Here is a 16903-nt window from a genome sequence, read left to right on the forward strand (position 1 = left end):
TATTTTATATAAATTACGTGCTACGTATGTAACGCCCGCAAATCCGGGCTAGTCAATTTAGAGGCAATAGGAGTCAAAATGACTTTTCGACAAAAGATTATTTAGAATAAATAATCTTAACCAAGTTGTAGAGTATGTTACAAGGTTTTTGTACATATAAAGAACGCCGAAATCCGAGTTATAACGAAGAAGTTATGACCCGTCGAAGTTTCGCGACGGAACCGACACGGCATCGGGAAGCGTAAATAGTAAATTTACGATAAAGCGAGATTTAGCATTAGATCTCTAAACGAAAGTCGTAGAATACGTTAAACTAAGAACATCGATAAAAAGTATGCCCAAATCTGACTTCGTATGAAGAAGTTATGATTTTTCGAAGTTTCGGACTAGCAGTGTACAGCCCGAAATTCGAATATTTGATCGAGCGGTTTTTAGTCGACATGACCTAAACGAGAATCGAAGATCTAGTTGAGAGTAGCGTAACGAGAAAAAGATGGGCGAAAACGGATGTCGGATGAAGAAGTTATGAGGATTTAACGGACCAATCGTGTCCCGGCCCGTTAATAATATAAAATTTAAAATCGAGCCAAAATTAGCCGACGAAGTCGAAACGAAAGTTTTAAAGTACGTTCCCACCTTATCGTGGATATAAAGAACGTCGAAAACGGAGCTCGTATGCGAAAGTTATGATTTTTAGAAGTCGGAAGGTGAATTTGCGAGACCTGTTGCGAGATTGCTGACGTGGCACGATCCCAACCGTTGCTTGCTGCCCAAGGCCTCGCTTCGGATGATGACACCTGGTGCGAGGGTTACGCCCAACGTAACCGAGGAACGCCTCGCGTACGAGGTACGCCCTGCGTGCGAAGAAGGAACGCCTCGCGTAGTCGATCTGCTTGGTCCGAAGAGTAGCCACGTCGCCCTATCCGAAGCTCGCCATCTGGCATCCTTATCCGAGGAGTACGCGCCGCGTAGCCAAGGATTACGCCCAGCGTAGTCCGAGGCCTCGCAGCTATAAAAAGGGGCGAGGGCCTTCGCATTTTTCACACAATTTCCACTTCTCTCTCTAGAGTTCCAAACCTCCCCTAAGCCCTAGTTAAACCCTTAGCACGCTAGGGAAGCCCCGAGGCTCCCGAAGTCCCGAGAAAAAGGAGTTTTTCGGTTTCGAAACGCTGCTCCAATTAATTTCCGGTTTTCGATAAAATTCGCTGTAAGTGTGCTACGCTTACGCGATTTTTAATATAGCTTTCATATAATTATAGGAATGTTATTAGGTCCTTAAAATAATTATTTGGGTTATTAAAATGAGTTATATCGAGTATTATTAACACTAAATAATACTCAGACTAATTAATTTGTCACGGTTATCGTTAGACTAAACCCTAGTGATATTGGTACTAGGTTTTATCGAAGGAATATCGTTTTGAGAGTATCGAAGCGCTGTCCGAGTACTGAGTCACCACCTACTCAGGTGAGTGCATAGTCCCTTTCATCTTACACATAGATATGAAGTATTTTATATAAACTACGTGCTATGTGTGCATATTATCTGAATACTTGTTGTCTATGCTGGATGAACGTTTTATACATGTTTTAAAGGATTTAACTGTATAACGTATTTTATATCTACAAAATATGTTGGGTAAAACATGGGTAGATGAATGATGAGGGATAAAAGCTGAAATAGAGGAACGTTAGTAGCATGGACCTAGTGCCCTATAGGTATACATTGGCAGCAGTGGACCTAATACCCTATAGATGAGCACTGGCAGCTGCGCCACAACCCGTAGATGTTTTAGATCTACGGTAAACGTCCTAGCAGCTGTGCTCTAAGGACAGTATCGGCAGCTGCGCCTAATAGGGAGCCTTATGACCATGACAGTAGCATTTAAAGGTCAATACCGGCAGAAGCGCCTCATATGAAATGTCCCAATTCTGGCAGCTGCGCCTAAGTGACAAGATTAGCAGTTGCGCTTAACCAATGTATCATTGGCAACAATGGACTTCATGTTGTTTTCTTAGGATGATCCTTAGGAATGAATGAATGATAAATAGCTGATTCTTAGGGTAGATCCTTAAGAATAAAGAAGATAATGTGGATGGGTAATTGGGTTGATTGTTTGAACATAATAATTATATTATTGTGGGTTGAAAACCCTATGTACTCACCAGGTTTCCCAACCTGACCCACTCAATTTATTTATATCACAGGTGTTGATATGAAGTGACATTACACTGAGAGATTTAAAGAGATGTAGATCACTAGTGTAAATAATTATAAGTTCTGTTTATGCTTATGTTTCTGTATTAACGATGACATCCCAAACGTTTTAAAATGAAATAAATACGTTTCTTCGGAAATGTTTTAATAACGTATTTACCATGTTTTTCTGGGAACAAATTCCGCAACATTTTATAAAATGAAGTACTCTGATTTTTATAAAGCATAAATAAAATCGGTCTTTTCTGGCCGTGAAAATGGGGATGTCACAACGTATGCATATTATCTGAATACTTGTTGTCTGTGCTAGATGAACGATTTTATACATGTTTTAAATGATTTAAACTGTATATGTAATTTATATCTATGGTAATGTTGGGGTAAAACGTGGGTAGATGTAGTAGATGGAATATAAGTTTGATGATGAGTTGAGAGGTGTTATAGACCACGAGGTGAGGGTGAGAGGTGGACGATGCGAGAAGCCTTTTCCCAAACGATGGTCCCGTCATTCAGCAGAGTATGGATGACAACCACGGACTATTCTAGACAGTCCAGTGGAACACTAGCAGGCTCGCAACCTATAGGTGTTGTGAACGATGTGTTCACCCGGTGTACTCTAAACCTTGGCGACCATGCAGACTTGGTGCCTAACCTTGGCGATCATGCAGACTTGATGCCTAAATCCTGGCGACTATGCAGACTTAGTGCCCGTTGTATAAACCTTGGCAATCATGCAGACCTGATGCCTAACGCCTGGCGACTATGCAGACTTAGTGCTCGTTGTGTAAATCGTGGCAACAATGGACTTCGTGTCGATTCCTTATGATGATCCTTAGGAATAAATGAACGAGGAATAACTGTTTCTTAGAGTAGATCCTTAAGAATAAAGAAGATAACGAGGATGGGTAATTGGGTTGATTGTTTGATTGTTTAAACATAATAATTATATTATTGTGGGTTGAAAACCCTATGTACTCATCAGGTTTCCCAACCTGACCCACTCAGTTTATGTATATCACAGGTGTTGATATGAAGTCACATTACACTGAGAGATTAAAGAGATGTAGATCACTAGTGTAAATAAATGTAAGTTTCGTTTATGCTTATGTTTCTGTATTGATGATGACATCCCAAACGTTTTAAAATGAATAAAATACGTTTCTCCGGAAATGTTTTGATAACGTATTTATCATGTTTTTCTGGAAACAAATTCCGCAACATTTTTATGAAAAGAAGTACTATGATTTTTACAAAGCATAAACAAAATCGGTCTTTTCTGGCCGTGAAAAATAGGGATGTCACACACAACATGGATATCCCTAGCCATGTTGTGGCAAGTTGTTTTTTGTGATCTGATTATGCCTTGGTGAACATGCGTTTTTAATGATCGCCACACCGTGAAGCCTATTTGTCATGGCATGGGAGGTGATTTTTGGCAACTATATAATTATCGTTTTGGCTCTCAACTCTAACTCATGCTGGAAGTTTTTGATGACTTTTGAAGACCAAAAACATCCCTTGGACGTTTTGGAGTGTAGAATTCGTTTGAAGCTTGATTTTAAAAGAGATATAAAGGCAACATTACTTTTAATTACTCTATTTCTTTGTTTTTGATCATGTTCATCAAAGTGATTTTCATTTTTACTAGTTTTGTTCCAGTAGTTATGGGTTAAACACCCTAACTTTTGTTTAGAATATATGATGTTGCATTATATGTGTTGGTTGAGTGGATTTGGATTATAGGTAATTGTTTGTTTATTATGGTAGCTTGTTAAAAAAACCTTTTATGTTAGGGATAATGCCATAAAAAGCCATAAGTTCGTCAGAAAATGTCGGTTTTATCATTCGACATATTTTTGTTCGTTTATGCCGCAAACTTGTCAATTTTTTGTCGGTTTTGCCCTTTTTACCTGTTATAGCATGTTTCCAGGTTACCATGAATTATTTTTTGCAAAAAAACCTTAAGTTTACAAATATTTTGCAAAAAAACCATTAAATAAAAAACCTTAATTTTTGCCAAAAATATCGGTTTTACCCTCTGACGGATTTTTGGGTCGTTTATGCCGCAAACTTTTCATTTTTTTGTCGGTTTTGCCCCTTTTACCTATAATAGCAGGTTTCCAGGTTACCCTAAAATACTATTTACGAAAAAAACCCTTAAGTTTACAAATATTTTGCATAAAAACCCTTAAGATTATAAACATATAAAATATAATAATATATTCAAAAATTGATAAAAAAAATTGATTTGATCATAAATAGTTTTTATGTTCATTAATGCTTATGATATTATAAAAAATGTTCAGTTTACTCTTCACTTGTGATAACAAATTCTTTAGGTTACCATGATATTAAATTTGCAAGAAAATTCTTAAGTTTATATTTTTTTTATCAATTGTATCCTAAGTAATTTCTTTTTTCATATTATATGTTTTTTATGCAGAAAAAATATTTATATAAAAGAAAAATATTTATGTTTGATATTTCTTTATATTTATAATCAAATATCATAAAAAATGTTATTGGAGTTAAATATTGTTTGAACTTCTTTTTTCTTTTTTAGTATTTGTATAATTTAAAAAAAAATAACAACTAGAGGGTGTGCCCTTGCATTGCTACGTGTCGGGAATTTTTTTATTGTTTTCTTGTTTGTTTCAGATTTTATAGTACGTGTTTATTTATGGGACAATTTTTTAGAATATACATAAGGGAACAAAGTTGACAAAATATATAAACTATGGTGGTTAGATGTTGAAAAATGAAGATTAATATTAGAGAAGGGACCAAAACTATCAAATTGTAGAAAATATTGTGGCTTACTATAATTAATATTAAATAATGGACCAAAAGTGCCAAGTCCTAGAAAATATTGTAGCAAAATGGTGTAACATAAAAGAATAAGGGACCAAAAGTGTTAACATCACAAACAATTGTGGCCAAAGTTTGAAGGACAAAATTTTACTATTCTTAGAGGGACGAAATTTACCAAAGCCATAAAATATTGTGGCAAAATTGGAAAGTAAAAAAATAGACATATTTGCAACATCACACAATTGTGGCCAAAGTTTGAAGGACAAAACTTTACTATTTTTAAAGGAACCGAATTTGCCAAAGCCATAAAATATTGTGGCAAATTTGGAAAGTAAAAAAAAATAGACACAATTGCAACATCACACATAATCAAATGACCATTTATGTCAAAATGTTAGGAACTTTACTGTTCCTAACTTTCATTTCCTTAATATATATATATATATATATATATATATATATATATATATATATATATATATATATATATATATATATTAATTAATTAATTTTTTTTTCTACAAATCTATTTAAATTCGATTGTAATTAGGTATATAGTATAACTGAATATTTTAGCACCAAACTCTTAGTTCCAGTCAAAAACATTTGTCCATTTTGAGAACTGATTTTAAACCCGGACCGGATTTTTTTTATCCGATTTGTTCACATCTAGTTCATTTGTTTGCTTATTTGCATAAGACATGATCACTGAGCTGTTGTAGGTGCACACAACTGGTCTCAGTCCAGTTTGGAATTTTCTAGGGTCGTTATTGCAATAGTTTGGTCTTTTTTGGGTCAAGTTTCGGACGGTCTCAATCAGCATTTTTTTGATCTTGTCTTTTTCCGAACCGGTTTTATTCGAGGGCCGTTCTTCGAACAGTCTAATCTTCTTTGTGCTCATGTTTTCTATTCGGATTTAGGTTTTTTCTTTTCGGTTTCGATTTTTATATGTATAATTGTTTCGTCTGATAAATATTTATTGTATATACACTATAATTCAAAACCAAAATCTGTTTAATAAAATAGTAATACACATGTAATGAAGACGGAGGTTTGTATATAAAATGGGTTGTGTATCGGTCTTGGGTCTCTTTTAAAATTGTTCGGTCTTTTTTGGGATTGATCTTGGGTTGGTCACAAAACGGTTCGTACTTAATTGAGACATTTCTCAAATTTCAAACCAGTCTTAGGCGGTATTGTCTTTTTTTTTTCTCGGTCTGATTCAATCTTGATGAGTTTTGGAACCAGTATGAGTAGTATATTTGTGCGCCTCGTGGCACTCAGTAAATAGGCTAAGCAACCCATGCTTTGTTGGGCTTCTCCACATTCAAGGCTAAATTAATGTCATGAAGTACGAACTATGAAGGATAACCCAATATGCTCCTTTTCGATATGGGTTTTGTTTCCTGGATTCCTTTCCTTATTTGTTTTTTTTTTATTAACTTCTCATTTCTCCCCCAGGATTGTAAGATTGCAAAATTCTCATATAGCATATAAAATCTTTTATCAACACAATGTGCAATGTTTATAAAAAAAAAATATATGCATGCAAACATGCAAAACGAGAATAACTGGAATGTAACATGTATAATAATATGAAATGACTAAAAGTAACACAACACTTGCAAGGAAAAAACAAGTCTAGATATAAAATACATTAAGCATTTATAAAAGAATTAATTTTGTCATATATAGAGGTCATGAAACTTCTAAATAGAGTTCAACTGGGTAATGTGTTTGACCATAGATTTGTAGATGTCTTTTTTAAAATAATTAGTTTTGCCATTTAGAAAAAAAAATAGCGATGTAACTTGTTGCTCATTTATCTTAGTAACTATGATTACAATTGAAAAAAAACATATTACATATATTTATCCCACAATATGATTTACTTGTAGTCTTTGCATAGACGTGGAAAAATAACCCGGTCTAAACCAACGGTCCTGAAATGAACAAATCCAATCTTTGGACCAAAGCCAATCCAACTGGTCCCATACTTCAAAAAGTGATACTTCAAAAAGTGATAAATGAAAAGCCTAATATTTTTGGGAGCCCATTTAAGCAATAGGCCTCCAAATAAGCAATTCTTTTGTTTCACTTGGTGTGTGTCTTTAGAAAGCAATCATTCCTTCCCAATTTATAATGCTCAAAACTTTGCTTTTTTTCTTTACACAACCGATGTGGGACAAGTTCCCTTCCTTTGGTTTTTTAATCTATTATACTAAATTTCTACAAATTATAGTATTTCTTACTTTTCACTGACTTGTTTTTGGCAATAACATCACAAATTCATAATGGCTAGATAAACAAACAAACCATAATCCTTTGATAACGGCTATATATATTTTTACATTATAAATAATCATTCATATCCAACCATTTTCTCACTTCAAATGCTATCTCTTTCTCAAAATGTCTCTAAATTTACACTACAAAGCTTGAAGTTTAGAGCGAAACCGATCCGAAAAAAGACCGAACCGAAACCAAACTCGAAAAAAAAAAATCCAAAATCGAACCTAAAAAAAAATCCGAATTCAAACCAAAAAAGACCGGTATCGAACTAATTTAGAGCGAAACCAATCCGAAAAAAGATCGATCCAAAAAATGACGGGACCGATTGAGAACCGATTAGGACCGGTCCAAAAAAAGACCGATCCAGAAAAAAAAGGACCTCTTGGCCTCAAGGATTTATACATGTGTGTTTGAAGCTTGAAAGAGGGGTCTGTCGTATACTGATAGCTTATTTTATTTCCTTATTTTTATTAGTTTATTTTAAATTTTTAGCTCTTTTTATTAGTATTGCATTGTATATTCTTTATTTTCTTTATCATGGATCGTATCGAGGACTTTTTATTTAGTATGAGGAATCTTGTAGGGTTTTGGAGCTTATTGCGATTGTGGATTACAGTGAAGACGGACTTGTGGGCTCTCGAGGCGCGATTGGGTTTGGCGGATCCACCAAAGGAGATTTGGGCTTAAAAAGATAAAGGCTTGGATGAAGTGGGCTTGTGAAGATGGATCATGGATAATTAATTTTGGGTTTGGAGCATCCACATTTGAAGATAAAAGATGATTGGCTTATTTGAATTACATGGACATGGAGGGGACCAAAGGAATCTTTGGTAGTGGAAGGGTGGAGTGGAGGAATGAAGGACCAATAACATTACAGCAACATTTGCGTGGGTGGAATTTTCGTCGCGCGGGTACCCACGCAACTGCCCAGTTTGTGCATTTTGGTCATTTGGCTCACCATAACCTTGGGGGGATAAGATTCATCAGCTGGACTCTCGATTTTTCACCATTGGAGACCTGTATGAAGCGATTTTGGAGCTTGAAGACTCATTTCTTTTCGTCTTTCCAGGAGATTGGTAGTTTTTTATGCAATTAGACTTTTGTGATTGATGTTCTATTGCCATGAATGGCTAAACTCACTATTTTGGTTGACTTTGGCTTAAAACCTTTGAATGTTTGTGGGTTTTTGAAGGATTCATTCTAGATTATCAATTATCTTATGTTTATGGTTCTAGATCATATTTCTTATGCTTGTTTAATGCTTTGATCATGAGCTTGGCACTTGGATGAGCTAATGTTAGTTTATTTCTTTGGTTTTGTATTGAATCATTGAATTGACATAGAACAAGAGCTTTATGATGGTAAAAATCATCTCTAGTTTATGAATCATAGCTCCTTAATGGATGTGTAAGCATTGACATCCTCCGGGAATTGGGGATTCCTTCTTTCTTAAGGCTAATTAACTTCTTGGGTTCAATTGCTTCAATTAAACCCTTGATATTGATTAAGAAGGTGTGTTGTGGGCTTCCCTAACCTCCATACTACCTAAGAGGAATCTTGGCATATCATGCTTCATGATTGCTATAACCAGTTTGGGATGAATGATAAGCTTCATGTTGAATCCTTATGATAAACACACAAATGTTCATTGTGTTAAATTGACTTAGTTAACCAACTCTCTCCAATATTTGAGCATTTCACTATCTTGCTTAATTGCAAGTTTTTAGTTATTCAAGTCTTTTAGTTTTCAAGTAATCAAACACCCCTCCCCCTTTTTAGTTTAATTGTAGTTAGTTAGTTTATTTACAATAGTTCTTTTAGATTGCATTGGTGATTGAATACAACCATTTCCCCGAGGATCGATACCCCTTTTTACCATTATATTACGTTTTATTTGTAAACAAAGGGTGTAATTTGCTTGGTGGACTTGACATCCCATCAAGTTTTGGCGCCGTTACCGGGGAAATTGGTTATTTTTATTTGATTGTTTATGCCTAGGTCTACAAGAACCGGTGAACTACTCTACAATCCGGAAATTGAAAAAGAAGCAAGAATATTGAAAAAGTTAGCCAAACAAGCAAAACAACATCAACTTCTTCAAGCTTCTTCCTCTTCTCCACTAATCAACATAGAAGATCAAGTTCATACTTCAAGTGATACCGATACCAAACCGAATTCTCCAATTGTTGGTCAATCCCTTGAAGATATTCCGCTTGAAAACTACATAGTCATGAATCACACTCCACCTCACAATCCCAACCCAAGCCCAAACAATCAAGATGCCAATACCTCACCCCAACAACCAAGACAACAACAGCAAGAACCTCTCACTGATGTGCCACCTTGGAATCAAGCCCCTTCTCAAAACCAACCCAATTATCAACCCCCACAACTACACAACCAACAATTCCACCAAAACAACCAACTTCAAACCAATGCTTTTCAAGTTCCACAACAAGTACATTACCCAAATCAACCCAATTACCCACACCCTCCAATGTACCAAAACCCAATGTACCCACAACAACAACCTCATTACAACCAATACCCTAACTACCAACCTTATCCACCACCAATCTATAATCCCCAACAATATCCATATCCACCTTACCAACAACCACCCAATTACATGCAACAATATCCCAATCAACCCTTTCCACCCAATCCCCTCAAGACTTGACACTTAGACAAATGATGGAAACGGATGTTACTCATACACCTCTTGTTATTGTTTATCCCGCAAACCGCCGAGGAATTGAATTGAAGTCAAGTTTCATACATCAACTTACCAAGTTCCATCGTTTGGATAGAGAAGACCCTCAAAAACATTTGAAGTCATTTCATATGATATGTGTTAGCATGTTGCCCGAAAATGTGACATTGGATTATTTCAAGCTAACCGCCTCCCCGCTCACCTTGGAAGATAAAGCTAGAGAGTGGTTATTCAACTTACCACCAGGGTCTATTAACACATGGGAAGAGTTACTCAAAGAATTCAATAGCAAGTTTTATCTCACATCCCGAATATTAAGCCAAAGAAGTGACATTTTGGGGATTCTTCAAGGGGAGAATGAGACTTTTCATGATTTTCGGGAGCGATTCAACAACTTGTGTACTAGTTGTCCTCAACACAACATTCCCGAACAACTACTTCTTCAACAATTTTATGAGGGTATGAATGAAAAAGATCGAAGGATGATTGATGCTTCAAGTGGTGGTGACATCTTCAACAAGACACTTCACGAAATTCGATCACTTTTTGGCACCATTTCTCAAAATCAAAGGAAATTTGGGACTCGAAATGACATGAAGAGAAATTCTCCATAAGTGGTTGGTGAAGTTAGCAGCACTCAACACTTGGAATCAAAGCTCTTGGACTTGACTAATGTGCTAAGTCAAATGGTGGTGGGAAGTGGTCAATAATTGATGGTATGCAGTATTTGTGCCATGACGGGGCATTTCACGGATAAGTGCCCCACACTTGGAAGTGAACCGGAAGATGTGAATGCAATGAGTGGATATCAAAGTCAACCAAGATCCACAAGATTTCAAAACAATTTCAACCCAAATTGGAGGAATAACCTAAACAATCCATACCCACCAAAGCAAAATCCACCAAACATTTTGATGAGACCTCAACATCCGCAATATCCATCCCAAAGACCTCCATATCCACAAACCTCTTATATCCCTCCAAATTACCAACCACATCATCAACAAAGGCCAATCAAGTGGTACCCACCAAATGAGCCTTCAAGAACTTGTCACTTCTCTTGCTCAAAGCCAAACCCAATTTCAATAGGAGACCAAAAACACTTTCTCAAACATTCAAGCACAAATTGGAGACTTGGCCACCGCTCTCAACAAGATGGAACAAAGGGGAAAAATTCCATCTCAAACCGAGAAGAATCCCAATGTGAGTGCCATAACTTTGAGAAGTGGGAAAACACTTGGAGAAAGCAACCCTAAAAGAGTTTCAAGTGAAGAAGAGGATGAGGTTATTGTTGTTGATCCTCTAAAGGTTGTAGTTCCTCCAAAGGAACCGATTGTTCCAAACATTGATCAACCCGACTCTCCCAACAAGCCTATCAAGCCATTGGTCATACCACCACATTCCCCTTCTCGGTTAGCCTTTTCCAAGAAACAAGAGGAAGAGAAAGAAATTCTTGTGACTTTCCGAAAAGTTCAAATCAACATTTCACTATTGGATGCCATAAAGCAAATTCCGCGCTATGCCAAATTTCTTAAGGATTTGTGCACTAATAAGAGGAAGTTTAAGGCGGATGAAAAGATTCAAGTCAATGCCAATGTGTCCGCGATTATCCAAAAGAAGCTTCCACCCAAATGCAAGGATCCGGGCATGTTTGCTATTCCTTGTACCATTGGTGATTTACATGTTGAAAGTGTCATGTTAGATCTTGGAGCCTCAATCAATGTAATGCCTTACTCTATTTTTTAATCTCTTAATGTTGGACCTTTGGAAGAAACCGGAGTCATCATTCAATTAGCGGACAAGTCAAGTGTATTTCCAAGAGGCGTGTTGGAGGATGTACTAGTTCAAGTCAATCAACTAGTATTTACCGCAGACTTCTATGTCATTGACCTTGAAGAGAAGACCACTTCCAAGTCATCTATGATCCTTCTTGGAAGACCTTTCATGAATACCGCTCACACAATTATTTATGTCCCTAATGGGAAGATCACAATGGAATTTGATGGAGAGATCATTCATTTCAACATCTTTGAAGCCATGAGATACCCTAGCAACATTTCTCCATTATATCGAGTTGATGTGATTGAACCAATCACCCAAGAATTATTCGAGTTATCACATGGGGATCTTTTTAAGATGGTGCTCAACATGAGTTTTGATGTTGAAAGTTTGAAGAAAACATTGGACATGTATATATTGGACTCCGAAGTTGAAGAGATTGTGAAGACTTTAGAACTTAACAACTCTACAAAAAAGGATGTTTCTCAAGTTGCCTTATCTCATTCTCCAAACAAGGTGCCGCCTACCATAATCCACCCACCCACACTTGAATTGAAAGTCTTACCTAGCCATTTGAAATATGCTTATCTTGGTCAAGATGAAACTTTACCGGTGATCATCTCTTCTCAATTAAAAGACTTTGAAGAAAACCAATTGATTGAAGTTTTGAAAGATCATAAAGAGGCCATGGGGTGGACAATAGCGGACATTAAGGGAATAAGCCCTAATGGACACAAGATACTCATGGAAGACGATTGTAAGCCTAGGAGGGAAGCTCAAAGACGATTAAATCCTCCCATGATGGAAGTTATCAAGAAAGAGATAATCAAACTCCTTGATGCGGATATGATTTACCCGATTTCCGACTCAAAGTGGGTTAGTCCGGTTCAAGTGGTTCCCAAGAAAACGTGAATCACGCTTGTTGAGAATAACAAAGGAATAATGGTACCCACTCGAGTTCAAAATGGATGGAGGGTATGCATTGATTATCGAAAGTTGAATTCAAGCACAAGAAAATATCACTTTCCTCTTCCTTTCATCGACCAAATGCTCGAGAGATTGGCGGGTAAGTCACACTATTGTTGTCTCGATGGATACTCGGGTTTTCATCAAATACCCGTTGCTCCCGAAGATCAAGACAAAACGACCTTCACATGCCTCTTTGGCACGTTTGCCTACAAATGGATGCCATTTGGATTATGCAATGCCCCCGCCACATTCCAAAGATGCATGGTGAGCATTTTTTCCGAGTATGTAGAGAATATAATTGAGGTATTTATGGAAGACTTTACAGTGTATGGCAATTCATTTGACGAATGCTTGGATAATCTTAAAAAGATTTTGAAAAGATGCATTGAGAAAAAGTTGGTGTTAACTTTGAGAAGTGTCACTTTATGGTCAATCAAGGCATCATCTTGGGTCATATTGTCTCCAAAAAGGGAATTGAAGTTGATAAAGCAAAAATTGATGTCATCCAAACCCTTCCTTACCCAACATGTGTTAGAGAAGTGCGATCTTTCTTGGGCCATGCGGGACTCTATAGAAGGTTTATCAAAGATTTCTCGAAGTATACGCGACCAATGTGCCTCTTTCTTCAAAAAGATGTTGACTTCAACTTCAATGTTGCATGCCAAGAAGCCTTTGACAAACTCAAAGACTTGCTCACATCCGCTCCAATCATCCAACCTCCAAATTGGGAACTTCCTTTTGAAATTGTGTGTGATGCAAGCAATTTTGCTATTGGAGCAGTTTTAGGTCAAAAGGAGGGCAAAGCATTACGTGTTATCTACTACGCCTCCAAAACCTTAGATAATGCTCAAGTCCATTATTCCACCACCGAGAAAGAACTTCTAGCAATTGTATTCGCATTGGAGAAATTCCGGCAATACCTTCTCGGGACAAAAGTGATTGTGTACTCCGATCATGCCGCCTTGAAATTGTTGGATTAGTGTCTAAGTCCATAACTATTTTGGTATGTACTTGACCCGATGGTGCATGGTCCTTTTGGGTTGCCTTCACCAAAGCAACTTGATTGGAGAAATAAATAAAGAAAGAGAGAGAGGTTATTATGATTTATTAATATGTTATAAGAATAATATATTAAAGGAGAAATCATATTTGTTTAATTAATATTAGTCAATAATTAATTAAGAATTAATTTTGTGATCAAGTGTAATTAATTAAACTAGAGGGGCTGAATTGTAATTATGTGATAGTTACAAAATAAGGTAAGGATTATCTTATATATATGGTGGACAATTTTGAAGTGATAATCACTTAGAATTCGACTATGATAAGGATTCAAGGATTATCTTATGGGTTGCTTGGTGGATAAGCAACTAGATAAGGATAATGACTGAAACTCTATCTTTACACCTATATAAACCCTCTAGGGCTTAGGAATTCGTCTAAACCTTCCCAAGAGGTCCTAAGGACGAATTCTAACCTCCCTCCTCTCTCTTTATACCTTATCCACTTGCTTATGGTGTTTGTAAGCCATTAGAGGAGTGACACTTGTGACTCTCAGCTTTCCAAGGTCAATTCAAGGAGGAATTGGATTGTTATTGCTATATAACAATCAAGGTATGTTCTTAAACCTAATTACATGTGAATTCTGATTTCCATATGCTAGAATTAGGGTTCAAAGTCTTGGATTCAAAGTATGTACAATAGAGAAACCTAGATCCAAGCTTTAGGGTTTGTATGAGCACATAGGATGTCTTATGACCAAAACCCATCAGTGGTATCAGAGCCATGATTGGTTTCTATTGTATTGATGCTTGATGTAACTGAAAATCGTGTTTTGGCCTCACTGTTCGACCTGACTCGGCGAGTCACTCTTGGACTCGGCGAGTCAGCCCTACTCGGCGAGTTCCAGAGGGTGACTCGGCGAGTCGGTGCGTCAGACAGTGCTTATCTTGGGATTTCTTGCTGTTTTTGCATTAGGATAATTACCTAATAATTTTAGATTAATATTAATCCGATTATATGATATATTTGACTATATTTTTAATCTAATTGAAGATATTTGTCAATTAATAAGATAATTGATTAGTTATTTTAAGTAAATTTATAAATTACTTTGCAAGAAATCATCAAATATGGATAATTATGTGATTAAATGTTAATTTGAATTATTTGTTATTTGATCCTTGTTGTTGTGAAAAGTTTCATATTTGGCCCTTTAGGTTTTATAGTTTAAATTTGAACCCCAAAAGTTTTGTTGTTTTGAAATTTAAATAGTTGAAACCCTAATGTTTTGAAAAAGGTTTCAAAATTTGCCCTCAAGTTTTGGAATTTAAATTTTGATTAATTGTTTAATTTTGATGTATATTGAAATTCTAAACCCTAATGTGTTGAAATGTTTCAAAACTTACCCTCAAGTTTTGGAATTTAAAAGTTAATTAAAAGTTTAATTAGGAATGTTAAATTCTAAAACTAGTATAGTTTTGAAAAAGTTCAAATCACACCCTTATGGTTTATTAATTAATTAAGGTGTATAATTAATAGAAATTTAATAAATCCATAAAAGTTTAGGTTTACAATTTAATTGAATTAAAAGTATAATTGTTAAATTAGACCACCTAATATTTTAAAAGTATAAAATACACCATATACTATATATATATAACATTAAAAGTCTAACATTATATATATGTATGAGTAAAAGTCAGTCTTACCGTTAGTAGGCCTCATTCACGAAGCTAGTCTATAAGGGGTGTTTAAGGAAATTGCCTATAAAATGGCGATTGAATGGGTATCCACTCTTACCCACCGCACTCTTGACTAGTGGAGGGTCGTTAGCCGAACGGGTAGGATAGGACGAAACCTTCCATTATAAGTATAATGAATTACTAAAGTAACTAAATGTTTTCATAAAATTCCCAATCTTAGTTACTTAGGCAAAAGTGAATTGATGCAATTCCATGAAATTACACCTTGTGCCCTTGCGAAGACGTTAGTGGAGCGTGTGTGGTTAACCGGCACACTAAATGGGTATAAGCAAAGGTAGCAAAGGGTGACTCAATGTTTGTCATAGTTCGGTGAAGCGTGTGTGGTTTACCGGCACATCGAATATGTGACTGTAACATGTGAGGGCACCATGTAGTTTGCATGGTTATTCACACCCGCTTTGTAATCCTCGGCATCCCAGTCACAAACAAGAGGGCATATCGAGATATAAACATGCCAATGAAAGTTCAATGTATCTCAAAGGATCTAGGAGTTTTCATAGATTTAAAACTTAAATCTCTTTTTCGTTTTTCATGGTAGAAATTAGTGAATCGTCATTCACTTACCTTCAAATATTCTGCAACTAGATTACGGCATCCCTTTTCTAGGTTGTAGCGTATTGTGTTGGGTCCTAGCCTTGGAATTTCATTTGGGTGATCTACCAAGGACTCAATCTATCTACTAACTTGAATTCATTTTTCTCCCATTTTGTAGATGTCAAAGTTCGACAACTATGGTCTTCTCAAATCCCGTGGAACAAGCATTCCACATGAAGATGATATTCCACGATTCGATCGAGGAACAAGAGATCATGCTTCACTTTCTCCTCCTCCTCCAATTATTCTCCCTAACCCACAAGTTAAAAGGCTTGAAAAGTTCAAGATCACTCAAGCCCTTTTGGCAAGTAAACATAAAGAAGGAAAGTCCGTGTGTGCACACGTCCTAGGGATGAAGTCACACATTGATAAGTTAAGAATGTTGGGATCCGTTGTCTGTGAGGAAATGGCTGTTGATTGGGTTCTTCAGTCACTTCCCAACTCATATAGTGAGTTCGTAAGAGAGTACTATATGATGAACTACGACATGACCCTTATAGATCTCACCTATATGCTTATTGCTGCTGAATCTGCAATGATTTGGCGCAATAGAAAAGCAAAGTTGATTGGTGAATCTGCCTTCGAGACCTCTATGGATATAGACAATGGCAACGAAAGACATGCTATGATCGAAAAATTTGATCATAAGAGAAAGGCGATGTCTGAAGTAGTTCCATGTCCTGTTCCAAAAGAGTCGATTTGCTTTTATTGCCAAGAGAAGGGGCATTGGAGACGAAGTTGCCCCATTTACCTAAGAGATGT

The sequence above is a fragment of the Lactuca sativa genome, chromosome 5 (assembly GCF_002870075.4).
Source record: "Lactuca sativa cultivar Salinas chromosome 5, Lsat_Salinas_v11, whole genome shotgun sequence".
In the NCBI taxonomy this organism is placed as follows: domain Eukaryota; kingdom Viridiplantae; phylum Streptophyta; class Magnoliopsida; order Asterales; family Asteraceae; genus Lactuca; species Lactuca sativa.